General features: G+C 48.4%; 1 protein-coding gene across 5 annotated transcripts in view; it reads right to left on the bottom strand.

The window, feature by feature from the left end:
* The window catches only part of FARS2 (phenylalanyl-tRNA synthetase 2, mitochondrial), a 312626-nt gene that overhangs the window by 269564 nt on the left and 15433 nt on the right, over nt 1-27629 (bottom strand). The gene's annotated exons all lie outside the window — the stretch shown is intronic.

Here is a 27629-nt window from a genome sequence, read left to right as displayed (position 1 = left end):
CCCAATTCCTAGATGTGATCGTGGGCACTGGTGCAACAACCTTGCTTTTCTACTTCAGGCCCTTTAACACTGGACAGCATGAAGTATATAAACTCTTTCCTCCAAAGATGCACCATCCAGATGTGTTTTTGTGATGGATTCTGGAGCATGTAAGCGGCACAAGGGAAGCCCCCAAGGCAGAAAGAGAAGGCTTCAGCCCACAGGAGGATCCGCAGCTCGGAAACACCAGCGATCCTTTACCATTCACAAATGCTCTTCCTCACCAGAATAAATGAATGCAATCCTTACCTCAAATAACTATCTATCCACCACTGGTCTCAGCAACATATTTAAGGTATGGCTTAAAAAGCCACCAGCAAGAACCTGGCACTGGACTCTGACGCCTGGGGCGCCTGGCTTGCGCGGGCTGGCAGAGGCCCAGCTGCTCCATAAAGGAGCACGCACTTGTCAAGACAATTACGAAAAGAGCTTGGCAGCTCGCTCAGAGGGCAGGCCCGAGGAGAGGCAGCGCCCCGGCACACAGATCAGAGAGCCCCCCACCCCCGACACCAAGGCCTCCTTATGAAATCGGCACCTTGTGGGTAGGTAATGCCTTTTATTAAAACTAAGTCTAAGGGGAGAAAAAAGGAGCAGCGAGGGCAGTTCTAAATGCAATGGTTATCTGAATACACAAGGCCGCATTCCCATTCAGAAGAGATGTCTTTTCATCACTGTAGTTCAGCGGAGAAATGACTAGCAATACCATTCTTAGCACATAAATGCCGTGTTTTCAAGAATGAGAGATTGGCAAGTGTTCTGCCATGCTAGAAACTTCTTAATTATTCAAGAAGAGAGGAGTCCTCAAGAGAAAAGTAGCTTGTGATGGACACAGACAAATAGAAAAACACAACTTTTTAAAGGTTTTTTTTTTAAAAACACACACACACACACACACAAATCACTGGACTTAGTTCCAAGAGAAATCAGTTTTACTGTCATAAGTCAAAAGGTGAAAATCTGTAATTAAACGAATACATGAGGGAATGACTGCAGACAAAAGACCCTGCAAAATGAATTTAAAGCCTGGTTAATAAGTGTCTAAAGATGTCACCGTGTTTGGAATGGCAGCTGAATTCCCAACCACTCTTTCACAAATTTTCACTTGGGAAAAATATCAGTTAAAATTAAGTTCATGTTACTAGTACCCATTAGTATGAATACTTTCTTAAATATGCCAGGGAAAAAAAATTCTTCTCAATGCATATAAAAAATAACACAAACTGTAAAACAAATATACCAAATTCATCCTTAATGCTCTTCAGAGTCTTATCACAGTCAAATGAAACATCAAAACTGCTAGTTAATCTCAACTTCGGTCAATCAACTAGCCATCATTTATTTTTGTCTTTAATGAAAGGTATTTACAGTAGTTCCACATATACATTTGGAGAATGACAGCATAATTCATTATCCACTAAATTCAGCATTCAAATAAAATGTAATAACCCTACATATACAGAACAGTCTTAAAATAAAAAAATACTTAGCTAATGAAAAAGACTAACGTGTTCACCCAGAAATAATTAGCAAGCCAAATGGCTATGGCAAGTAAAATTAAAACTTGTTTTAAATCAACTCACTAAACTGCATATTAAAAACTATTTTAGGTAATTAGAAATAATACTGTTACACAGAAGACATGGCCTCCAGGTTCAAAATCCTTCTCTCCTAAATATTCTAAATAAACTGATTTCATCTAAGATCCTCCAAATAAAGTCGCTGCATACAAAATCCTGGAGTCTTGGCTAGAGTGGAGGAAAGAGTCTTTGCCAGTTCTTAGCTCCATAATTACTTTTTTTGGTCTGCTTCGGCATTTATTTTTTTAATTTTGTTTTTAACTGGAGGATAATTAGGTTACAGTCTTGTGTTGGTTTCTGCCAGACGTCAGCATGAACCAGCCGTGGGGGCACACATGTCGGCTCCCTCCGGAACCTCCCTCCACCTCCCTGCCAGCCCGCCCCTCGAGGCCGTCACAGAGCACCAACTTCGGGCTCCTGTGTCACGCAGCGAGTTCCCACTGGCTGTCTACCTTACACATGGTAACGCTCATGTTTCAGTGCTGCTCATCTCTCAAGTCATCCCACCTTCTCTCCCCAGCTGGATTTACTTTTTTATATTTTCCTGAAGTGCAGCGGATAGCCCCGCAATTATCAGGTAGACGCTAACAGCCGGGAAGATTTCTCTACCTACAAATGGTGCCTCAGTGTCGCCTCTTCCCTGAAGCCTTTTCTTTCTTCCTCTCTTTCTTTTGATCCTCTTGGCAGCTCTATGACAGCCAGCCACTGCTGGGCTGGCCAGTGCGGTCCTCCTGACTGGAAGGAGCACCAGGCTCAGGGCCAGGCTGACCTGACTCCTGCCTGGTCCCAGGCTGTCCCTGACATTCCCATTGCTCATCCTCTCCTGATAAATGCCAGCCAACCTCACTTTTTGCAACAGACACAGTCCTGGTAAGTTCCTTATGAGTTTTCTTTTCAAACCAAAACAGTTTCCTGTTGACATGGTCCATAACTCCAGAGATGCTCCGCCTCTGTGACACCAGGTCTTATCCTTCACACTCTGCCCACACAGAACTGACCCATCCCTTCTTTCCTCCTGAGAAGCCCACCCATCAGGAAGCTGGCCCATCTCTTGGATTTTAAGCTCCTGGAGGAACAGGACGACGTTTCTGTCCTTTAAAAAGAACCTCTTCCCAAGTCAAAGGAGTAACCCCCAGTGGGAATACCACGTTGGGTATTTCCGAACTGCCGTTTCACCGAGAAGAGACACCCTCCGTTAACTGAGTGATTCCGCAAATGCTTCCTCCCCTCCCTACAGCAGGCCTCACGGAAACAACCAAGCACAGCACTGAGGCTTCTCAGCAACTCATTCATGAGGACGCAAATCAGGCAGCACTCCTTAATTCTTATTTCAGAGAGGTAGCCCCACACCTGCTAGATCATGCCTGAACACCGCATCGAGATGGAGAGTGAAACTGAGGTCCACATCTCAGCCTCCAACAGCCCTGAGCAGCCCCAACCAGTCCTGATCATCCTGGGCTCTCTGCTAAACCCCCTGGAAACACAGTTCTGCATTTTTCTGTAAGTTTTAAGGATTAGCTAGTACATGAAAGCATTTAACTCAAACTGCAAGATATCTGAATCGTGAAAATAATGAAAACAATACACAGTCAATTCCCGTTACTAACAGCAGTTCTGATCTAGAACATCTCTGAGTGCACGGAATCAGTGGACACCGAACCTCTGCTCCCCGGGAAAATACAAGGCCAGTTTGTTTCCCTGAGGCCACTTTTCAGGATTGTGGCAGCTTATGACTTAGCTACAGGCTGGTCGGCATGTAGCTGACTCCTTCCACCTGGTGGGGGTTTCAGTATCCACAGGACAGCTCCCAGGATATGGCTCAGAATGTTATCTATAGCCGGGGAGGAGTAACTCAAGCTCCTTGACACTGCTCGATGACTAAACTATTATTAGTCGGTCTCCTTTGACTGTTTTCCTTTGCTTCTGCATTGTCTCACGTCTCTTGTGGAACTTATTCTTTGCCTAAAGCTTGTCCACAGACAAGAAGCAGGCTGAGGACCTGGGGGGAAAAGGACCATAGGGTCCTGCTCTGTTTCACAATGATGCAAAACACACACACACAAACAGAAAAGTATTGTTGGGGTGGTGATGAGTTTTGCCTACATGAGCACCGTGAGCCTGACTGAGGAACAAAGCCCACTCCTTTTTCTTGGGAATGGCTCAGAAAAACACACAGAGCGGTGCCTCCTGTGTCTGCTCAGAGAAGTGGACACCGGAAAGTACCCTGAAGACCGGCTGGTTACACGTGCTCCCTCTTGGGACGAGAGGCCTGGGTCCAGCTGGAGGAGACTCCCAGCTCATCCTGGAGCCAGCGGGAGGCGGGCCCGGCCCCGGGGCCACGGCTCACTCATCCACGTGGCCACGTCCTGCCACGGTCCCAGCACCCTGGAGACTCTTTAATGAGATTTCCTGGTTGTTTTGGTGACAAGGTATTTGAAAAATAAGGTCTGTGCTTCACAGGACCACACAATCCAGGAACAGAAGCGCCTTTTCTTCCCTGCTGCCTGTGAAGGGTAATAGGCCTATTTTCCGATTGTGACATTTATTTGAAATTCAGATTCTATTGTATAACCTAATACGAGCTGTGAAGATAATTAATATAAATGTGAAAATCTCAGGGCGAAGCAGGAGACGGGAGGAGAAGGAACATTCTTAAAGTTCAAGCCGCTTTCCTGTGTTGCTTTAGGCATTTAACTGTCTGCCTGTCTCAAACACAAAATTTAAGCATGATGCTGAATTCCTCTCCTCTCTGCTTCCCCATCACCTGTTCTGAACACAGAACACATGGGCTTGTCTGCGCCAGTGTGTCTGAGGCGCTGCAGGCACGCTGCAACTGAAAGGAACCCCTCGCTGACCTTGCGGTGGAGAGGTCAAGGTGACCCCTCACATAACAGATCACATTTGTTTAATTGACACCGCCCCTGATGAACATACTCGTGTAAATCAGCAGTTTTGCAACCTCGGCAGTCCTGGGTCTTTCTTTGCTATTGTTCAGGTGCTAAGTCATGTCTGACTATTTGCGACCCCATGGACTGCAGCACGCCAGGCCTTCCTGTCCATCACCAACTCCCAGAGTTTACTTAAACTCATGTCCATCGAGTCAGTGATGTCATCTAGCCATCTTATCCTCTGTCGTCCCTTCTCCTCCTGCCTTCAATCTTTCCCAGCATCAGGGTCTTTTCCAGTGAGTCAGCTCTTCACATCAGGTGGCCAAAGTATTGGAGCTTCAGCTTTAGCATCAGTCCTTCCAATGAGTATTCAGAGTTGATCTCCTTTAGGATGGACTGGCTGGATCTCCTTGCAGTCCAAGGGACTCTCAAGGGTCTTCTCCAGCACAATTCTAAAGTATCAGTTCTTCAGCACTCAGCCTTCTTTATGATCCAACTCTCACATCCATACATGACTACTGGAAAAACCACAGCTTTTCTGCTATCTTTAAAATATCAAAATAGCAATTTGCCTTACAGATTTTCCACCTTTACAACAGATCAAGGAGAAAAATGTCTAAAAGTTGCTCATTGCTTTACTAATACCTCTTGTAAAAGGTCTGGTGGAAGAACAGATGAATAATAGAATAATCATGACATTACTATGACTAGTATTTCTTGAATCACTGAGCACTTCACAGATAACACCTCATCTAGTCACCAGCAGAATTCAAGATTGATATTTTATAAAGGAAAATGAGGCTGTACAAACACATAGAAAACAGGGGTCCTGGTGAGAGCCAGAGCCCAGATCGACCCCAAAGCCTGTTGTCATTCACATCAGGGTGGCCAAAGTATTGGAGCTTCAGCATCAGTCCTTCTAGTGAATATTCAGGGTTGGTTTCCTTTAGGGTTGACTGGTTAGATCTGCTTGCTGGCCAAGGAACTCTCAAGAGTCTTCTCTAGCACCACAGTTCGAGAGGATCAGTTCTTCGGTGCTCAGCTTTCTTTATGGTCCAACTCTCCAGAGTTAAAAATGATCCCCAGGACTTCCCTGGACCAATGGTTTAGACTCCAACCTTCCAATTCAAGGGGTGCGGGTTTGATCCTTGGTCAGGGAACTAAGATCCCACATGCCACACAGCATGACTGAGAAAATATAAAAATAAAGTACATTTAAAAAAAAAAAAAAGTCCCCATGTTCACTTGAAAAATTACAACAAGTGACAGAAGCTAGGAATTTTTTGAAAAACTAATAAGAAAACAATAATAATAAAAACTGGTGCAAGAACTGACAGAGCAAATACATTTGGAGATATCTAAAAACTTAATATACATTCTCATTAATCAAGATAGAAAAGGCTCCTATAAGAAACAGTGTTAAGAAACTAAGTATTTGGGAGAAAAATGATCTGATCCTCACTTCATCTGACATGCCAAAATAAGATGAAAGTTCTATAATGTTTTAAAAGTATTTTTTTTTAAGAAAATAGAAGAAATATGAGTAAATCTTCAACTGATCCGGGGTTAGGAATGAATGTTTAACCAGTAAATAAAAGAAACAAATGATACATATATTTGACCCATGAAAATTAAGACTCTGTGTATGTGTGTGTGTATGTGTGTGCGCACTTACTCACTAGTGTTCAACTCTTTGTGACCCCAGGGACCACAGCCCGCCAGGCTCCTCTGTCCATGGGATTTTTCAGGCAAGAATACAGAGCAGGTTGCCAGGTTGCCAAGTTCTCCGGGGAAACTTCCTGATCCAGGAATCGAACCCGAGTTTCCTGTGTCTCCTGCATTGTAGGTGGATTCTTGACCCACTGAGCCATCTTTGGATGTTTACAAATATCAAAAAATTTGAAAGGTTAAAAAACAGTTGGGAAACATTTCTGCATGGAGTGACAGAGTCAGCCACTGTTTACTTGAGCTCTTTGAAATGCTGACGGTCTTTTCGAGTCTGACACCACATAAATAGCTCTGTGCATCATTTTAAATACAGATCTGGGAAACACAAGCATATATTTTATTTCAAAAACAAATCTGGGCTTTTGAAAACAGTTTATTTGCCCACAGATTTATGAGATGCCATACATGTGAAGAAATATCTTTGGTTTTAGAAACACTTTGAAGACTCCCAGCTTCCAGTTACACGGGAATGAAATAAAGTCTCTCTGACTTTTAAAAACCATCAAATGCCAGATCTTTGTTCTTTCAGAGAAAAAGCCCGTCTTATTTTATAACTCTAGAATGATATATAATATTTAGAACTAAGATATTTTTTCCTCCACTATGAGCTTTCTTACTAAGAACTACCTTATCTTTTGGGTTGTTTTAATCTCAAAGGAAATAGTATCTGATAAATAATGTCAATTGAAAAAAATGCACCTGAGAGTTATGCGTTTTTATTTGGGGCAAAATGAGCCCAGGAGACAGCCTCTCACGATAGATCTGAGAAACTGCTCCAAAGAGGTGGGGGGAGGGCAGTCAGTATGTATGTAATTCTGGTAAACGGGGTACATGCAATGAAACATATTTTTGCAGAACATTACTGCTAGTCAAGGGGCTTCCCAGGTGGCGCTAGTGGTAAAGAACATGCCTGCCAATGCAGGAGATGTAAGAAATGAAGGTTCAGTCCCTGGGTTGGAAGATCCCCTGAAGGGGAGGGGCATAGCAATCCACTCCAGTATTCCTGCCTGGGAAATGCTACGGACAAAGGAGTCTAGTGGGCTACAGTCCACTGGGTCGCAAAGGGTGGGACACGACTGATGTGACGGCATGCGCGCACACTCTGCTAATCATGAGGGACAGGTGTCTGCAGTCAGGATTTTAGTGCTTTTCTAGACACAGAGTTGCAAGAGCTGGGCTCATATAATCGTCTCCTAAAAATATCTAACTATCTGAGGGCCTGTTCTTCCAGTTTTTCCCGGAGCACAGAGTGCCTCCTTCCTGATCGTCACCCTGCACTTCTTTCAGAGGCTGTTGAAGGTCAGCAACTACCGAGGCCAGTGACTGCATTCTTACAGAGCTGGATGGTAAGTGCCAATTTTTACTCAGCAATAAAAATGATACAGGGGAAAAGGGTGAAAGTGAACGGTTCGATTACATCTACGCCTCTGTAATTTTTCCTGCTAAGTCTCGCAGGAGCTCTGTACTGAAGCGGTAGGCCCGCTGCTTCCTGAAGTCTGTGCTAGAAAGACACTCAGCCAGCAGGAGCAGCAACGCTGAGTCCAGCACCTTCCACAAGACGTCTCCTGCCTCTCTCTGCTCTGCAAAAGGCAAAACACTGCCCCGAAGTATGGAAGGAATGGAGCTAAATGCACAGGCGCCCTCTGTCGACTCCACTCACTGTAGGTAGAATTACTACCGTAACTTACTACTTGACAATGGCATTAAATACAAGAGTCTGTGTTTGTTCACATGCATGGGCGCTCGGTAGCTCAGTCAAGTCAGACTCTTTTGGACTGCAGCCTGTCAGACTCCTCTGTCCATGGGATTCTCCAGGCAAGAATACTGGAGTGGGTTGTCATTTCCTCCTCCAGGGGATCTTCCCCACCCAGGGATCGATCCCACATCGCTTACATCTCCTGCACTGGCAGGCTGGTTCTTTACCACTGAGCTATTTGGAAAGCCCCTGTGTTTATACACCAAATGTTAAGTTTTTTAAACTTTCTATTTTGTTATATATATTTTCTTTGATGACTGACCACACAATTTCTCCATAAACTTAAATCTCTGATGGCAAGAGTGAAAAACTAATTCATGACACCTCTACACACTGAATCACCTAATGTAATTGTATGTTGCCTAACAGCACTGCTGAAATATTATAGAAAAATGATTTATTCATAATTTCTAATTGGTCAAAAACACGTTAATTTTCAGCTAAGAATATCTGTTCAAAAGAAGCAACATTTGAAATCGTTTCTATCTGAATGACATCTGTGCATTTAATTAAATCATTTATGGATTTTTTTTTTTAATATTGGTAAAAAAAACAACAACTAACATCATTACCTAACTGCAAGACACAAAGATTAAAAACACATCTATTAATGGTCTTATGAGCACAGCCCACCAAACCAGAAAGCTGCAACACTCAGAAGAAGAAACGTGGACCAACATGCACCATGCACTTTGTCCATGGACCATGGACAAAGCACCACCCATGGCCGCCCCCGGGTCACCGGGGATCTCTTCGCCGTGTTGTCCCCACCTCCCCTCGGCAGGGTTTCCCGGAGAACACCTGTCCCTCTCTCCAGCCTTGGTCATCACAGAGGGTCAGGTGGAGCAGAACTGAAGTGGACAAGGAAGCCGCAAGCATGCGAGTCACTGGCAGTCACCCCAGGTGAGGACGCAGAACTGCAAGCAGGAATTCCTGACAAGCACATGTGACAGTCACTCGCGCTGGGGACTGGGGCTCTCACAGGTCAGAGGCCCCAGCAGATGGTCACGTGCCTGAGAAGCCGGATCCCATCCCAGCAGCTTCACGGAAAGCACGAACCCATGATGGACATCCTCAAATGGAAGCATCAGACCCTAACTTTAGAGCCAGAAGGCCTGCGCCTCGAAACCAGGCTTGGACACACCGGGAGCTCGAGGTGGTGGGCGAGGGCCCACACCACCGAGAGCACGGCTCATCTGTCAAGGCTGCGAAGTCTGACTCAACAATTGCTTTTTCCCTGGGGAGACACATACAGCTTTTAATTTTTTTCTCTGCTATTAAGTGATTCATGGTCACTTTATGTTAAAAAAAAAAACATGAAAATGCAGACAAGAACAAAGGAAAATATTACTTCTTAACTTTATCTTTTAAATCAACGCACCAGATCTATAAACTATTTCACACTTCCAACCATCTCTTTGTGAGGACCCAGATCCCCAGGTGAGGCTGAGCTGGGGGATGGGACATCCGCTGTTTTTCACCACCAAGACTTCCTAGTGTAAAGTTCTGGCGTCCTCACCCAATTCTACCATCTCCGCCACGCCCCCCCCACCCCCACTCAGCTTCGTTTACTGAAGATGCACTGTTAGATCTGGAACTATGCTAAGCTCTTTACACACATTATCTCACCTACTGTTCTTAAGTCAATAGACTTGGAAATAAGTCTGTACTATCAGACTTTTAAAAAATTAATCTGATATTTTTCACAGAAAAATTATAATAACATTGAAATGTTATGAAAGGGTAAGCAGTGAAGAGTAAATTCCACTGCCTCCCCGATCTGCCTATAAGCAAGTTTCCACGCCATACAGCTGTATGCACCCACACACACACACATGCCCCCCTGCAGACTTAACTTTACACAAATGTTAGCGTCTGTTCTGCACCTTATTCTTGTCAGTGTAGATTCCCAGGGAGGGTGCATGTGGATCTATTTCATTCTTTTACCCGGTGTAGTCTTTCATCATACGAGTGTCCCACAGTGTATTTAGCCATTTCCCTATTGAACATTTAACTTTTTCCAATATTTTGCTAAAATGAGTAAATCTATAAAGAATGCCCTTGTACACAGATGGTTGCATATACATAACAGCATTTTTAGGACAAAGTCCTAAAAGCTGGACTCCAAGGTCGAACAGTTTACGCGTCTTGAACAGAGAGGGCCGATCAGGTCTCCCAGCAGGAGCGCCCTGGCTGGCAGCCCCACAAGTGATGTGCAAGTGCCAGACCCCTGTGCCCCTCGCGACACGGTCCCTGACCAATCCCTATGCTGCCAGCGAGTGTGCTGAAGTGAAGTCACACTGAATCATTTGTAAAGGGGTTTCTTTCTAACTCCCACTTTGTGTAAAATACTGTTGTTCAAATCGTCACCCCCGACATCAAAGACCTTAAAACACATGAAGCTGGAGCGCCTCGGTATTGAGTACAGAGAGAAACACACTGACAAGGGAGTGCATCGCTGACGAGAGGACGGACAGAGGAGGGGTCAATCCAGAGAATGAGGGGCGTGCGGCCACGAAGAGGTGAGGCCCCGAGGGCACGGTCAGTGACGGACACCGGAAGTCTGGGGAGCCTCAAAGGACCAGGGAAGGCACCGCAGAGGGTGCAGACCGGATGAGCGCAGGCCGAGCTCAAAGTCACACCAGACGCGGAGGTGCTATGCTGCTGGTCTGACGGCTCACGAGGCACGGCTCAAGATACTAAGTGGCCAAGTCAGCAAGTGACCTCACGGACTGCAGCCCACCAGGCTCCTCTGTCCGTGGGATTCTCCAGGCAAGGACACTGGACTGGGTTGCCATTCCCTTCTCCAGGGGATCTTCCCCACCCAGGGATCAAACCCGGGTCTCCCATACTGCAGGAGTATTTTTTCTACTATCTGAACCACCAGGAAAACTCCCACGTGAAGAAAAACAGTAGCCAAACAGCACAGCTTCACAAGTGACAGCTGCCAATGAGAATTTCTAAAAATCAATTATAAGCAGAGACCAGCAATGCAGTCTTCTCTAGACGATGAGATCCTTGGAAAACGCCTAGGGAGGCCCGACTCCCCTCACACATCCTGTAGACTCACCCTCGGATCCTCGTGAAACACCTACTTAACAAGATTGTGCTGGTCAAACTAGATCAAGAGCCACACTACAGCTTCCCCACGTCATGTTCTGTAACCTTCTGATAACTGCAGCTTATTCTTTGCAAGACAGATACCGACAAAATCAAGAGCTTTGAAAGAAAGAGTCCTGGGTTCAAATTCTAAACCCATCTTAACTAGCAAAGTCATTTGATCTCTTTTTTCTTTTTTTCATTTGATCTCTTTAAACCACAGTTTTGTCATCTGCAAAACGGTTATAAATACTATGCAGACAAAGTAAGATAACAGTATGTAGACATACAAATAGATATATATATGTAAACACACGGAATCTAGGAGGGTGCCCGGCACACAGTGCGTGAGTTCTACACAAATTGCTTTCTTCTCCTTTCCTGCCTATTTAACTAAAATCAAAGTATATAGCATCGGGACTGCCTGGTGGCTCCAGCGGTTCAGATTCTGAGTTTCCACTACAGAGGGTGTGGGTTTGATCCCTGGTCGGGGAACTAAGATCCCGTGTGCAGTGTGGTATAGCCTGAAAGAAAAAAATCACTTAAATCTTGGTTCTTCACAGGCACATGGTTTAGTTTTCTTTCATTTCACTGACAGAATTCCATTGAAACAGCACAAAAAAGTATTTGGTGAAAGAAAATGCCTAGACAATTAAAAGAGTAAAACGGTACATTTTTAGAAGTTATTGATACCAAAAAAAAGGTGTTCTGAATTAAATTTTAAAAACCATTATCAGAAACTCAGTGTTAGTACAGCATTCTTCATTTAGCCTATAATCGTGAGAGCCGAGTCAACTCAGAATTAGTCACTTTGCTGAGTGAAAGCAAGAGTCTAGATCTGCTGTCAGCGCTGAACCACTGTGGTCTTACTCCCTTGTAACAACGGGGATCACCTTTCCCCGGGGGCACTGACGCCCCTGCCAGTCACGCGAGGGGCTCAGGCGTGATCTCAGGGCAGGACGCGGATAAACGGTGTTGAAATTACGTGACAGCGCCCTTGTTTGCTTCACTCCCTCTCCGACCCTAAAGCATCTTACACCCAGTGAACACAGGTGTGTGCCCTTCAGGTGCAAGGAGAGGAGGGCACTCTGGGAGAGTATGTGTTTAAATGACAGCCTGCTGGGCTCGTCTGAGGAGCTCAGCTACTTTCAGTCCATCAATTATCAAAACCTGCCAGAAACTGCTAGGGGAGCATCTTGCAAACCTCACAAACATAAATCTGGACGTTTCCTAACATTCCACATGTCCCAATTAGCCTTTCATGCCCTGCTCGTTTCTACTTTATAACCGTAAACTTCTTCCTATTGATTCTCAGCACTTCATGTATTGGCAGGAAACCTCTGCCAACCTAATATAAAGTCATGCATTTATGCAGGGCTTTTAATTAAGTCCTTCTGGAACCTCCTCGGCATCCTGATGAGGAACAGGCAGCACCCTCCTCGGGGGGTGGGGGGTGGGGGGTGGTGCGGAGTTTTCTGTGCCTTCCCGGGCCCCGCCCAGAGCTCACCACACCCTGAGTGCCCAGGGTCCCTCAGTCACCCGAGCAAAGCAGCCTTGGCCTTGACTTCCGGCTCCTGAACTTCCCAAACCTAACTGGGAAGTCATGCTACCTCTCAGGACTTTAATTTCTTCTCTGAAAAATGGGGGTGAGGAATACCCATTTCACAGTTTCTGTGAAGAGCTGGCACATAAGCGCTGATGAAGCTGCACATGATTTCCACTGAACCACCCAGACCTCCCGACGCTAGTTACGCAGGAAGAGCGGACAACGGGTTCAGAGCAGCGTCCCCTTTGAGACCGGGAACTACTGGCTGGCCCAAAAGTTCATCCCGGTTCTTCCATAAGATGTGAAACCCACATCTTACAGAAAAACTTGAACAAACTTTTTGGCCAACACAATATATAGTGGAGTAGTACCAGGCCCTGAGAAGCAGCCAGTCTTCTCTGAAATTGGCCTGGACCCCTATGGTACATGGACTTTCCAGGTGGTGTTAGTGCTAAAGAATTCGCCTGCCAACGCGGGGAGATGCAAGAGCCGCGGGTTTGATCCCTGGACCGGGAAGATTCCCTGAAGGAGGAAATGGCAACCCACCCCAGTAGTCTTGACTGGGCAATCCCATGGACAGAGGAGCCTGGTGCGCTACAGTCCATGGGGTCGCAAAGAGTCAGGCATGACAGCGACTAAACCACGAACCACCTGTGACCGGCAAGTCCTGAGGGTCGCAGGTGCAGCATGGTGGGCTGGACGCGGGGAAAGCAGAGACATTTACATGCTCCCAGAAGACGGGAAACGTGGGTCCGCTTAACCTCTCATTCTGAGTATCTACGTACAAAGCACTTTAAAATGACAACTCAGCAGTCTAACAAACACACTTAGAAAAAGGAGACATTAAAATGCAGACCGCCATGATTAATTCAACCAAACAATACAAGAGAAAAAAATAAATCTTTTATCCAAAGGCTACCTGCAAACTTCCGAGTTCCTAATAAATGACGGACCCCAAAATATTTGGCAATCTTTAATAAGATGATCAATCAACAGTACTGACCTAGTAATACTCACATTAGTACAGTCTTTTAGAAGTTACAAAGTACATATGTTCACATGCTCACATGTTATAACTACTCAAATCTAACGATCCCGTCGGAGTTAATGAATGAAGATATCTCTGGGGGAGCCTGGAGGCAGAGTCCAAAGAGGTCTGTTAATGAACATAAAATTTCTTTGATGCCACATGTTTCTGATTTTCTTCTAATCCACAATATCCTTGTACTTGTTGTAATCAGGCCGACATATGGTAAAACTCCGTAGAAATCCCTAAGCAATGGGGCTCTGGGAGTGTTCAGGTGGTGAGCGCACCGCCGTGCTGGGAGGGTGGAGGGGCCCCGCGCCCCCCGACCCACGCATCCTCCTACACCATGCTGGGAGGGTGGAGGGCCCCCGCGGCCCCCGACCCACACATCCTCCTATGCCGTGCTGGGAGGGTGGAGGGGCCCCGCGCCCCCCGACCCACACATCCTCCTACGTAGCTCTTCCACTTGGCTCTTCATGAATTACGTCTTTCACCGTAAACCCGTAAACCCCCAGGTAAAGCACTTTCTGCCTTCTGTGAGCCACTCTAGCAAATTGTTGAACCTGAGGAAGGCATTGTGGAAACCAAAGATTTCCACCTGGGTGGTGAAAGGTATAGATGGAGACCCAGATGGTAAGGAGCATCTGAAGGAGGGGAGAGTCCGGCGGGACTGAGCCCTTTACCTACGGGGTTTGAGCTAACATTGGGTAGTCAGTACAGAATTTATTGTAGGACACCCAGCTGGTATCTGGAAAATTTGAAAGGGAAAAAAAAAATGCATTTGGTATCAAAAATGTTATGACTGAAAACAGCTCACAGGCACATCGACCATGGCAGGACAGCAATTACAGCCAATTAAGAGACACGGGCGAGTTCTTCCAGGCAGTCACAATTTTGAAACATCAATGCTGGGAAAAACTGAATAAAGTGGGGTATTTGACTGATTTCTGAAATCAGCATCCTATAGAAACTTCAACACACTGCACTAGCTGGTCGACCTCAGATTATGAAAGTTAACTTCTACCAGCTTGTTTGTGAGTTGGCTGGCCAAGATGGCCCCATGCAGATGTTCATGACTTATGGAAGGAAATGAAAAAGTGTTCCTTTGGACAACACGTCGAGACCCCTGCTCGAGAGTCTGTGTTCGTTCTGTCCAGGATAAACACCCTTCCAGTCACCAGCGCAGCAACCTCGGGCTTCCCCCGGGGCTAAGTGCAAGCTCTCTGTGCAGTGAGTCACATCTCAGGGGCACCGAGCCCGTGAAGCGCCCCACTGACGCTCACACGAAATAAACGGAGCGCACTGAGCAATCACGGATGAGGGTAACTGTCACGTCAAAAAAAGCACACGCATCTTCTGAGTCGTCCTAATATACTGGCAAGCAGCCAATACTCACCAAGTGTACCTGAGAAGTCACATTTCCAGTCCCTCCCTGACACGGAGTGTTGTTTTCTCATCTCTGCCAATCTGAGGCGTAGAAATGCATGCTTTTATATTCATTTCACTGATTACTAGTGGTGTTTATAACGTCTTCACATTTTTTTATTAAACTTCAGACTTCTTCCCTTGAATTGGCAATTCTTGACTTTTTACTACCAGAGTGATGACTGTGTTACAATGAATTCATCCAACATGTATACTGCATGTATTAGAAATACCTGGTCATCTGCCTTTCATCTTTCTCATAGTGTTTAATAAGAAAAATATTGTGGATTATTTGGAATATTTCATCAAAAAGCATAAACCATGATAGGCACCTTTGTAAATAACTGGACTTTTGTGTGTTTTTTTTTTTTTTACTTCTAACCTGAAAATGTGTGTAATATAGTTCTGCCCGACACGGCTCTTTTAGAATCTGTTGCCTGAGCCGTAGGAAGGTAATGTGTCCCATGATAAACACCAGAAACGCCTGTGGCCCCCGATCTTCAGCAATGAAGTGATCCTCGTGTTTGCTGGGTGGACACTGCTCAACGTGGCCCCTGCCCAGGGGGAAGGAAGAGCAGCGGGGCTCACACCAGTCCCTGCGAGCCCCCGCCTGCTGCTGGATGGCAGACCCATCAGGTGCACTCAGCGTCAGGAAGCAAAATTAACAACGTATCACTCCGGCAACTCCCCTAGCTTTGCTGTAAAAGGTGGAAATAGATTTGTTTTAGGGGCTCTGGCCCACCATATGTCATCAGTTCCTCTCCCCTGTGACAGAAGGGAAAATTTAAAACACCCCCAGAGCTGCCAGCTTTCGGGGGGATGAGATGTCTCAAAGGACTTGATATATTACAAATCTGTGCAGCAGCCAAGCCACATAGAAACATTCTTTATTAACAAAACTAACAATGCACATCATGAGAGGTGGAAGCCGTTTTTGATAAATGCTCCAGTTTCCCGAGCTCTGTGCCTGTGAGCTGCAGCAAAGACAGGGACCCAGGTGTTTGCAGCGCTGCTGACACGCCTTCCTGCAGCAGGATGGCTTGTCTCTCAACAGGGCAGCCCAAGGAGGCAGGGAAGGAACACGGGAACTCCTGATGGGTTCCAGGTGGAAAGCCTATTGATGCTCCTTCCACTGAGCCCGTAGCCTCAGCACACATCTTCCCAGCACTCCGGGGCCGCCAGCCAAGCCCAAAAAGGCAGGGGGAAGGCTGGATTCCAGCCTTCGTTTCATCCAAGTGTTACAGCCAACAGCCACATTTTCTCCAACATTCTCTGTACACAGTCAACCAGGCACCTATGATCGGGCTCCCAGAACGTGTGCTCTTCATACATTGGCAAATGGAAATTCATTCCACCAAAATTACACAAATGTCCTTTCACTAACATGTTCAAAAAACAAGAAACAGAACAAGAACCGAGAAAGGGAAGAAAAGGTGGTTGAGAGGTGGGTGGGTCCACCTTTCCGTGTAACAGCAGAGTAGAACGGTGACAAACACATAGTTGGAAACCATAGTCTCTTCTTCCTTGCAATCATCCCTGAAAAGAGCGGTGATGCCGGGCGAGGGAAGAGAAGGGCGGAACAGATTATAAATTAACTGGCAGAGAGACTAAACCCCAGAGGTAAACTGCCAATCAGTTTCAAGCAGGTAAAGTGTATATGTGTTATCCTCACTCTTTTCTGAATAAATTCACAGACCTGAGAGCAGGAGCTGCTGTCACTGCAGGACTGGGGGCAGGTGGGGAAAGTCCTCGGTGAGGTCAGCTTCCCGCCATCTCCTCCCTAAGGCTCAGCAGTAATGAGCCCATCACCAAACTGGCCATTCTGCGCTATCCTCCCAGAAAGCCGCAGAAGGATTCTGGATGAGAGCAGCTTTCCACCTAAATATTCATAACAGAAACTCAGTAAAAAGTATATGACTTGTAAGTGTAACTTGCTACCTGTATAATCTGGAGCATAAGGGAAGCAGGGGGAAGTCTTCTGAGCATCTCTGAAATCAAAATGGAAAAGCAGCCCCATCTCTGTAAGGCTAAGCCTTGGTCTCTCTCTTGGGCAGAGCAGGGCAATTCCAAGATGGTATGAAAGGCTGAGGGCAGCACCGCCCTGTCCACCGGAACTGTATCGGCTTCAGCACCCCGGCGGGGCCTTAAAGTAATAGAAGTTAAAAGGGAAAACAGACGCGCGCACACACACATACCTTTCTTCAGAGGGATATTACAGATCGGAGGAAAAGTCCCAGAATTTTCACATCTTATGTGAATTTCCTCTACTCTTCTAGATCCTTCTGGCTGCTCTAAGATTTAAACTGACATGAAACAGATTAATGGGGGGGGGGGAGACAATCAAAAGTTTGACAGCACGGAACATGCGAGAGACCCAGGAAAACCGAGCAACTGAACAAAATGGCTAAAGCCCTCCCCTGATGTGCCACTGTGAGCCAAAGACAAAGGATGTCAGGGACAGTGGTTCAGGATGTCAAAGCAGAGAACAGCAGTGGACATGGAGCCAGGAAAGCAAGCGTTTGGTGAATCGGCATGTGCTGGGCCAGGCAGAGACCAAGGGACAGAGTGGACTCTAATCTCAGGCATTTTCTGCACCAGCTGGACCCTGGGACCTACCTACCAACACCCAAGCGCCTTGAGTCCCACAGAATGCCTGGAGAGCACGGAGTTCGTGCATCTGAAACTTTCCTAGCTCGAGTCTACCTTCTGGGCAGCCCAGGAAGGCAGGCAGGGTGAGCCATCTGCCTCCGCTGCCCTAGAGCTTCCCCCGGCCACTCTGCCTTTCTGGTGGACACGGGGCTGGTTCCACCATGCTCAGGGATCCGAGCTCTCTGCTCCGTCAGGACAGGGTGCTCAGGGTCTCCACCCCCCCTTCCCTCCCTTCCCCTCCACCCCCTGGCCCACTCAACCCTCAGCCTTCTCCGCCCTCCAACCTCCCCCCTCCCCAGGCTGCGTTCAGGGCCCAGCATCTACACCTGTCTGCGTCACACACCGATTAACAGTAAAGAGACGCTTCTTTATGACTTGCCGGGTTCTGGGCACATAGTAAATAGGTGTGAATGACTCTCCAACCACTTACTGCCCCTGGAGGACAAGGGGGATACTCTATTCACCTTTCCAGCTCTCGCACCATTCAAGCACATGGTAGCTGCCCCATAAATACATTTGTTTAACAAATACTTATTTCCATATTTCCATACCCAGATCCTAACATTCCATCAGGAGTCAAAACATTAACGACTTGGATAAATGAACTTGCACTCAAATAGAGGACTGGCCCGGGGAGGGGCTGGTCCAGTTTAAGGTGGGTTTGCAGCAGACAACAGGTGGTCAGCCCGAAGGCCTCACTCCCCGTCTGTTCTCCAGCCTGTGAGGAGGGCAGAGGAGCCACCGCCCTCCCGTTGGGCCTGGATCAGGCTCCCCCTGAAGCTGGGGCTCTGGCCCTTGTGGGCTCAGGCCTGTAGGGCACAGCCCCTTGGGCTGAACGGGGCTCTATCCAGGCTCAGCGATTCCAGCACTCTGGACAGCTCCGTTTTCCTCCAGGTGTCGGGGGTAGAGTCTGGGATCAGGACCCTGTCCCGCGTGTGCAGAGAAGGACTCGGGGCCTGCAGACAAGCTGACTCACAAGGAGCTCTGAAGAGTGCTGCCCACCGTGGCTGGCGGTCTCATCTGTCCCACGACTGGACTGTCGAGAGACACAGGGCCACCAACCAGAGGCCACAGCCTGAGCCTGGGAAGCTGCAGGGCCCGAGGTTTAGGGCACAAGCTCACGGGCTGGGGAAGGAAGCAGCTGTGGGTGGGAAGGCTGAGGGCGGGGGCTTCACGTGGACGACGCAGCCCTCCTGCTGGGCTGTCCTGCGGCCCAGGCGGTCGTCACCGGGTCAGGCTCAGGCCACCAGCGAGTCCTGGACTGCGCCCACGTGCAGCCCACGCACGGCACTGACGCAGCCTGCCGGTCCTCGTGGTTGGGGACGGGGGTGCCTCCATGTAAGGCTCCAGTCCCTCCTCGGGGTCCCTCGTGATTTCCTATAACATGCCTCACCCGGGTTCAGGGTCAGGACGTGATCAGGCAGGTTTCCACTCTCTATGAACACAAAGGAAGAAAAGTCGGATATTCCGCTCAATACCTGCTCTGCAGCCCGTTGGATCCCAGTCCTCTGACCAACGAGCTGTGGCCTTGGGCAAATAACGTAACCTCTGTGAGTGTGTAAACAAGGGGAATTGCTAAGATCCTTTCCCGTAACGTAAGTCTTGAGTCTCTGATTCTACTGGGAACAGTCATTGTCATCAGCAATTAGAAATACTGTAAAATTAACAGAGCATCAAGAGGAAAAGTGACAACGTGGTTTTGTCTGTGTTACGGAACAGAACACACCCAGAAGGAAGGAGAGGGAGGTGCTCGGCCCACTGATGAGGGTGGACACGCTGCTGAGGCCACCGTCAGCCGTCCTAGCTGCTCAGCCGTCTGAAATCAGGAGGCCCGGCTTCGGGCCCGGAGGACGCCGCCCCCTGGTGGCCGCACACCAGGCCTGCCCAGCGGACACCACCTGGCAGGATCTGCCCAGGCCGCCTCCTCCTCCAGCGGCCGTGGTCCAGCAGGGAGGCGAGCATCGCCCCACGACCAGGGCGAGTGTCTCCCGGGTGCCAGTCACGTCAAACAGCTTCAGGATCCTGGGTGATTCAAGGCCTCAGGCCCTGGAGGCTGGAGAAGCTCTGTGGACTCTTCATTTAAAAGCAAAAGAATGAAGAAAAAAGGAAAAAATTTAAATAAGAATAAGAAAATAGTAGAGGAGGAGAAAAATAACAAAGGTTCTGACTGTCAGTGTGTTGAGCTTGTTTTCTTATTGCGAGGACAGGACCGTGGCCACCCAAGCTCTTCACGTGTCGCCCCGTGAATCTTTGTGGTCTGTTACTGTGTTGTTCTGCTGCTTTCATAGTCTTGTTTACAATGTTCAAACCTTCAAGAATCTATGCATGTTTCCAGTGTGTTGTTTACGACCTGTTATCTGGACGTACTATTTACTTACAGGAAAACCACTCTCAGCACAGACCCGGCTTCAGAGAAGCAGCTGATCCATTGAGGCCCTCGCCCTCGACAGCCTGGGAGCAGCATGTCTGACCTCTGACATCTCTCTGGCTGCTTCCCTCACAGGGATCTTCTCTCTACAGAGCCAACAAAGATACGGCTCCATCAGTCAGTCAGGGCGGCCAGTGAAGCTTCTGGATGGGCACCAGCATCGCTTCCTGTAAGGATGCCTCACTGGACAGCAGACTGAGCCTCAGCAGCACACTCTGCCTTCCGTCCCACGCGACCCACTGCTGACGTCACGCAAGGCGGCAGGAGGGAAACGACCTCCTTTACGTGAAGCAGGCTCCTGTCTGGCAGTTTACCGTGGTCACTCGCCTCTGAACATACATATACAACCAGCCCATCACGACAGGGCTGGGGATTCTGCTGCCCCCTGTTCCCCGACTCTTTAAAAACCAGCCTCCTCCTCAGAAATCAAGCAAACAAATTCCTTTCAAAATAACTCCATTTCAAAATCCCTACTATTGTGTTAACGTCAAATATCTTGACGCTTCGGGAAGTATGCTGTCTTGCTGGTTCTGTCACTCTCCCTTTGAGAGGTGGGGGAGAGGTATCACTTCACTGCAGATTCTTCGCGTGCAGGTCTTACTATTTTTCAGATGTGGCTTCTCCTTTCCAGACTGTACAATGACCATTTCTCTGTTCCCTTCCCTCACTCTAGTGGACTTCCCACTTCCCTCTATGACTTTGGCTTCAAAATTCATTCGTTTACCTAGGTAAATCTACAGTGAATTTCATTACAGATAACTTGTGACTTTAGAGCCGTATTTCTGGCCCCAGACCAAGATGCCACACCCATGGTTAGACCAGCAAGCAGCTCTGCAGATTCTGCGTGCAAGGGAAGACATGGGGCAGCTTTACACAAAGTTACAGCAAAGGGCAAGGTCAGGCGGCACCTAAGTAAAGGTGACAGCATCCAACGTTCCGTGGCAGTGGAGGGTCTTAATCCTTAATAACGTTGGCCCGAGAGCCTCAGAACAGTATCAGCTTATTAAATAATAGCCAGGTGGGCTGTTCCTTATCCCAAAAGATTACTCTTGAAATCCAAGCCATGTGAACCAACTTTAACCACTCTACTGGTTAAAGTCCTTCAGTTCAGTTCAGTCACTCAGTCATGTCCGACTGTTCAAGAGCCCATGGACCACAGCACACCAGGCCTCCCTGTCCATCACCAACTCCCGAAGTCCACCCAAACCCATATCCATTGAGTCAGTGATGCCATCCAACCATCTCATCCTCTGTCAGCCCCTTCTCGTCCCACCTTCAATCTTTCCCAGCATCAGGGTCTTTCCAAATGAGTCAGCTCTTTGCATCAGGTGGCCAAAGCATTGGAGTTTCAGCTTCAGCATCAGTCCTTCCAATGAACACTCTGGACTGATCTCCTTTAGGATGGACTGGTTGGATCTCCTTGCAGTCCAAGGGACTCTCAAGAGTCTTCTCCAACACCACAGTTCAAAAGCATCAATTCTTCAGTGCTCAGCTTTCTTTATAGTTCACCTCTCACATCCATACATGACCACTGGGAAAACCACAGTCTTGAGGAGACGGACCTTCGTTGGCGAGGTAATGTCTCTGCTTTTGAACATGCTGTCTAGGTTGGCCTTCAGTGGCTCCTTAATGCCGAACACATTCTGTGGATAAAACCCATACGCCACGTAAGGCTGGGAGGTGCCCAAGTTTCGCTGCACATTGAGATCTGGGAAGCTTGACAACTCCCAATGCCCCAGCATACCCCACACCCATGGAGTCACAAGCCTGGCAGTGACAGTCAGTCTGCACACACCATCACCCTCCCAACACACACTCACACACACCCTCACACTCCCCACCCCAACCCCAGAACCCTCAGATTGGGGTTAGAGGCCATGCCTTCGAGCTCTCCGGCAACGTGCACCTCATTACCCCACAGGAGGCCCGGTGCTGGGTTTGCTCTTGAGCTTCAGTTTCCCCACTAACCCGAAGGCCACAGGAGCAGGGCCAATAGCGACACAGATCTCACCGCCCAACACTGGCCTCCGGCACTCACAGCACCTGCAACACACTGGGCGCCCAACTGCTTACTCCTGTCCAGGCCTAACGCTGTTCAGTCGCTAAGTCATGTCTGACTCTCTGTGACCCCATGGGCTGCAGCATGCCGTCTCCTTCCCTTCACTATCTCCTGGAGTTTGTTCAAACGCAAGCCCATTGCATGGGTGATGCCCTCCAACCACCTCCCCTTCCGTCGTCCCCTTCGGCTCCTGCCCTCAGTCTTTCCCAGCATCAGGGTCTTTTCCAGTGAGTCTCTTCGCATCAGGTAGCCAAGATATCAGAGCTTCAGCATCAGTCCTTCTGATGAATATACAGGTGATTTCCTTCAGGGCTGACTGGTTTGATCTCCTTTCTGGAGTCCAGGCTGGACCCCTTTAAAGTGATACATCAACAGTGGGCACTGTGCTCCTGAAAGTCTTGAGTGCCGGCCCTTTAGGAAGTCACAGCCCAGAACAGGGGGCAAGAAGAGGGAGCCCCTCCCTTCCGAGCCCATCCTGGGAACAACCCGAGTTTTCAAAACCCTCCTCAGTGAGCACATCCCCAGCGGCTGCAGGCGTGGGCCCAATCTTTAAGTTCTGATTTCCCTTGGTTCTCCCTGCTGGGTCACCCCAATGTTCTGCACCACTGCTAACGTCGTTTCTAAGCTAGCAACACTGTCTTCAGACGTCAAACAGTTAAGTCCTCAGGTGATAAAGACATCTCCTGCCTGCTGCCTCTCAGGGCTGCTACGAAGTGTGAGGGAGAATGGACAGAAAACTCACCTAAAACACACACGAACATGCCACAAAGAAAAGCTACGAGACTTGTTACAGATTAATAGTGAGCAAAGCCCAGAAGACACGCTCCTGGCGCTGTAATACTGTGACTTCTGGGCAAACGGATACTGTGAGTGAAACTGCCCTGTTTTCATTCAAAAGGCACTTTTGGAAGGACTGCAGTGTCACTCATAACCTGAACTGCTTTCAGAAGATGGTCCCAAGTCGTCTGCTGGTTTCTAAATTACCTACAGGCTTTAGACTCTGTACACGTATAAATGTTCATTAGAAGTCAAAGAGCTTTATGTATGTGTAATGCATAAAACCCAAAAACATTCACTAGAGCCAATGATGCAAGCAAAGTTATTTCTACTAACTTACGCCCCCAAACAAATCCACAGTGAATAAACTGCAGGAAGCCACACTGAAGAGATCACATCAACATGGATTAAAACTGCATCACATTACGGGAGCACGTGGTCTGCGGTGGCCTCTGGTCTCCCGTTCCTGCCAGCTGGACCCACCATGAGCCCCGTGTACTCATCACCTACAGACTCTAGGTTCTTACTCACCCTCCGCGCCCAGCCTGAAAAAGAGGCTCATGGTCCTCTCCTCAGCTGACTAAGCCATCACGGTCAAAAGTTGAGAAAGTCTCAATCTTAAAGAGTTTCCCAAATCTAAAGAGGACGGCATAGAAATAAGTGGATCTGAGTTTAACACAACAACCTACAAATAAAGAAAACTCTGTATAAGTTATTTTTCCCTTAGTAACATTTATCAGGGTTGTATACATGTGCACATGTTTTAATACACAGAAGTTAAAAGGGAAAGAAAGCGCTGTAGTCTCAGATACAGAAAACCCTGCTAGGTTAAAGACACTCGGGGGCAGCCAGCATTATTTCACTGGGGGAGAAGGATGAACCTCTGGTCCCCAAGATGACAGAACAAGCATACATTTCAATGCAGGCTGATCAATGAAAGATTAAATCTCCGTAAAGGAAATTATACAGTAACAAGAAAAATCCTATGTGATACGTAAAAGAAAAAGGTAAGAATTTCATAACCAGTCTGATAAGAACCACATAAAAATCACACAGCAGAAAGGAACGAAAGAAAACTTTTTAATATTATGAGCGGCTGGCATTCAGGTGGAAAGAACTTGAGTTTTCTCTCCTTTCAGTCTCTCCTTATTGTCTGCATTTTTGAGAAGAAGCTTCGAGCTCCTCTCACGCAAACAACTTTAATCCTGTCGAGAACAGAGTAAAAAGGTGCTGATGTCAGCACATCACAGCAAAACGCCCTGGGCAGGTCAGTCGCCCTCTCCTGACTGCTCTGGGCTGAGTGCCCAGGTCAGCAGCTCCTGCACGGAAGGTGGGACGGTGCTGGCCTCCAGGGCTGTGGAGACAAACCGCGCTGAGCGCAGGGCCACGGGGGGCCTGCCTGGAGGACCCCGTGTTCCCCCAGGAAGGAAGGGGTGCACACACTGAGCCAGCACCACCGAGCTGCCAGTCACACCCAGGGCCCCACAGTTACAGGAACTCGGGAAAAGCTCTCTTGAAATGTAAACACCCACCAATCCCAAACCCAAGTACCCAGGAGCTAGGACCGCTCCGAGCTCCCCAGGTGACCGAGCTGCGGGCCTGGGGCCCAGGCGGGGGGCCGAGCTTGAGTCCCCGGGGAGACCCCATGGGGCTGCTGCGGAAGCCCGCGGCTGACGGCACTCCTGTGTTGTGTCCTCGAGTCTCTCATCTGACATCCACCTCGGGCGCTTCCTCTCCTGAGCCTCTGCATGTCAGTGACAGGGTGGGGGCTGGAGAGGGAGCGGGACTTGGGGGCGGGGAGCAGAGCACCCCCCACAGGGCTTCTGCCCTCAGGCGCCGGGGTCACTGCTCCCCAAAGACCTTCAGTCTCTGCTCGGCGCATGTGGACCGTGATGAGACTTTCACAAGGATCGCAGCCGTGGCAAATGCACACTCAAATCAGGTACCGCAACTAACACGGATCAGTCTTCCCTTGCAAAAGAAAAAAAGTTCATATTCAAACTCAGAGACACCACGAAGTTCTAACTTGGTCCCGAAGTGAGTTTTGATTCCATGCTATCTCTCGGCTCTCAGGACACATCTCTTGGCCTGTACCACTCTGGAGCCCAGTCTGACTGCTGCATCAAGGTCACAAGCTTCACACACATATCTGCACAGCCAGAAGGGAGGGGAAATGTGGGTGTATAGCAAAGAGCACCCCAAATACACATCAGGTGAGGGCATGGTGGGGGTGGATGTGGCAAAACAAGCACCGCAAGTTCCCCTGAGACAACACAGTGAAGGACGCTGGACAGGGAGCCGGGAGAGGCAGCTCTGAGCTCCCAGCTGCCGCCCACCCGGGGTGCCCCGGGGGAGGACACGCGGCCTTAGCGGCTCGGCTTCCCCACCTGTCTAATGAGGAGTTCCTGTCAGGCGCCTTGGAGGTGTACATACACATGTCTACGTCTTTTCCAGCGTTACCTCTCCTAAATTTCTCAGCTCAAAATACATGTTCCCATACCCCAGAGAGCACCTGCTGCAGATTCTACACGCCGGACCCGTCACCCGCCTGCTGGCTTCCCAACACCTCCCGGAAACACGAAGATGGAGTGCTAATGTCCCTCACTCATTCATTCACTCATCCATTCACCGTTCAATCAGAAGGCACAAAACCATCGCCTGCACACAGAACACACAACCCTTCAGGGAAGGGACAGAAAGACAACCAACCTTAAAAGGTCCAGTCTCTAGCTAAAGGCACTAAATGCTTAGGGTCCAGTGGAAAATATAAAGAACTGAAGAAAATTACAATGACAAAGACCTAGAGCAAACTGCTAATGAATCACAGTACCTTTCCGACAAAGCCTAGACGAACTCCAAAATCCTCAATCCAGCCCTCCACTGAAGCATCCTTAAGAGTGTTCAGCAGTGGAGTCTGCAGCCAGGCTAGCTTTCCTCCTGAGCACATGCTCGGGTACTCTCGGGGCTCTTCCCTCCTGTTTCCTGAACCTCCTCAAAATCCACCTCTGCCTCCAAACCGTCAGGCATTCCTGAAAAGCAGGGGGCCAGTCAGAACCCCATCACAATGGCTAAATGTGCTTGCCAATTCACCTTGGCCAACTTTTTAAAAATTTCAAATTCCAGGGAAATAGAAAATGTATATATACTTGCTTAACTCCATGTCTTGTGTGTGCACATATGCTAAGTTGCTTCAGTCGTGTCTGACTCTTTGCGACCCCATGGACTGTAGCCCACCAGGCTCCTCTGTCCGAGGGATTCTCCAGGCAAGAACACTGGAGTGAGCTGCCGTGCCCTCCTCCAAGGGATCTATCTGACCCAGGGATCGAACCCGAGTCTCCTGCAACTCCTGCATTGCAGGCAGATTCTTTACCGCTGAGCCACCTTGGAAGCCCAACTCCACATCTACCACACTCCGTATTAAACTGTGAGCTACACAGCTTAGGTGGGAACTGGACACCGAGCATATTCCTACTAAGAACAATACATCATGGCACTGAGGCTTAAATCAGTGCACACACAAACCCAAAAGTTTTACACACACACACACACACACACACACACACACACAGCCCATGCACACAGGTGCACAAATGTGCACGCACACACGCCCACACCCCTCCTCCCCTGCTGTGAGAGGCCGCACCCCTAGTCCTGGCTGGCCATCTGGGGAACAAACGACGCTGGGATGGCACTGTGAATTGGTTCCACTCCTCTGGAAAGCAATCTGGCAGCGTGTTTTAGAAGCCATAAAACTGTTCCTATTCTCTGACCTAGTAATACCACTAGGGACTCTATCATAAGAAACTAATTGAAAATATGGAAATAGCTACAAGCACAAAGATGTAGCTTGTGGTGCTATTAACAGCCACGAGAAGTTGGGAGCAAGGCACTTGTCGACAACAGAGCCGAGACTCGGTGGCATGGAATTGCAACAGCATATCATGCAACCATCACAACGGTAATGATGAAGACTCTCAGCAGTAAGAGGAAAGGCAGATGTGAAGCAACAGGGACAACCATATAAAAATCTCTGGAGAAAAAACGATAATATTAACAACCTGTAATCACGGCTTTAGGACAGCAAAGGGGGGAGGGGGCTCTCCTGCTCTATTTCTTGGCTTTCTGGAATCCACCTCTGATGCTTCCATCGTTCAAAGATAATCTTTCTAAAAACGAACGCTGGCCTTGATCGCGACGACACGAGGACAAGCCCAGGTCAGCGAGCCCGGCTGCCACTTTCCGCAGGGAAGGGGGCACGGCGCTCGGTGTCCCAGGGGCGGGGGCTGTGCAGCATGGCTCAGGAGAGCCCCCCGCAGCCCTCACGCACCTGTCAGCAATGAGGGAAACATGAGCGGCGCCCATCTGCTAAGCCCAGTCAATCCCCTGATTACGAGCACCATGAGGCCGAGGACTCCCCAGGCAGCCACATGCGCTGCCAGCCTAGTTATCTGTTTACCAGATTTACAGGGGGTCCCCCGGGTTCTTCCATCATTTATTGAAAGGAAGTAAGCTCAGATTTTCACATCTGGAGCAAAGAGGAATGACTGCGCCCAGAAACGCATCACCATAAAAGTGGGAGGGGGAGGAGAAACCACCTGTCCGCCGCTACTGAGGCAGAGAACGGGACACCG

This window comes from Odocoileus virginianus, chromosome 27, assembly GCF_023699985.2.
Source record: "Odocoileus virginianus isolate 20LAN1187 ecotype Illinois chromosome 27, Ovbor_1.2, whole genome shotgun sequence".
NCBI classification, from domain to species: domain Eukaryota; kingdom Metazoa; phylum Chordata; class Mammalia; order Artiodactyla; family Cervidae; genus Odocoileus; species Odocoileus virginianus.
This window is presented reverse-complemented; position numbering and strand designations above follow the sequence as displayed.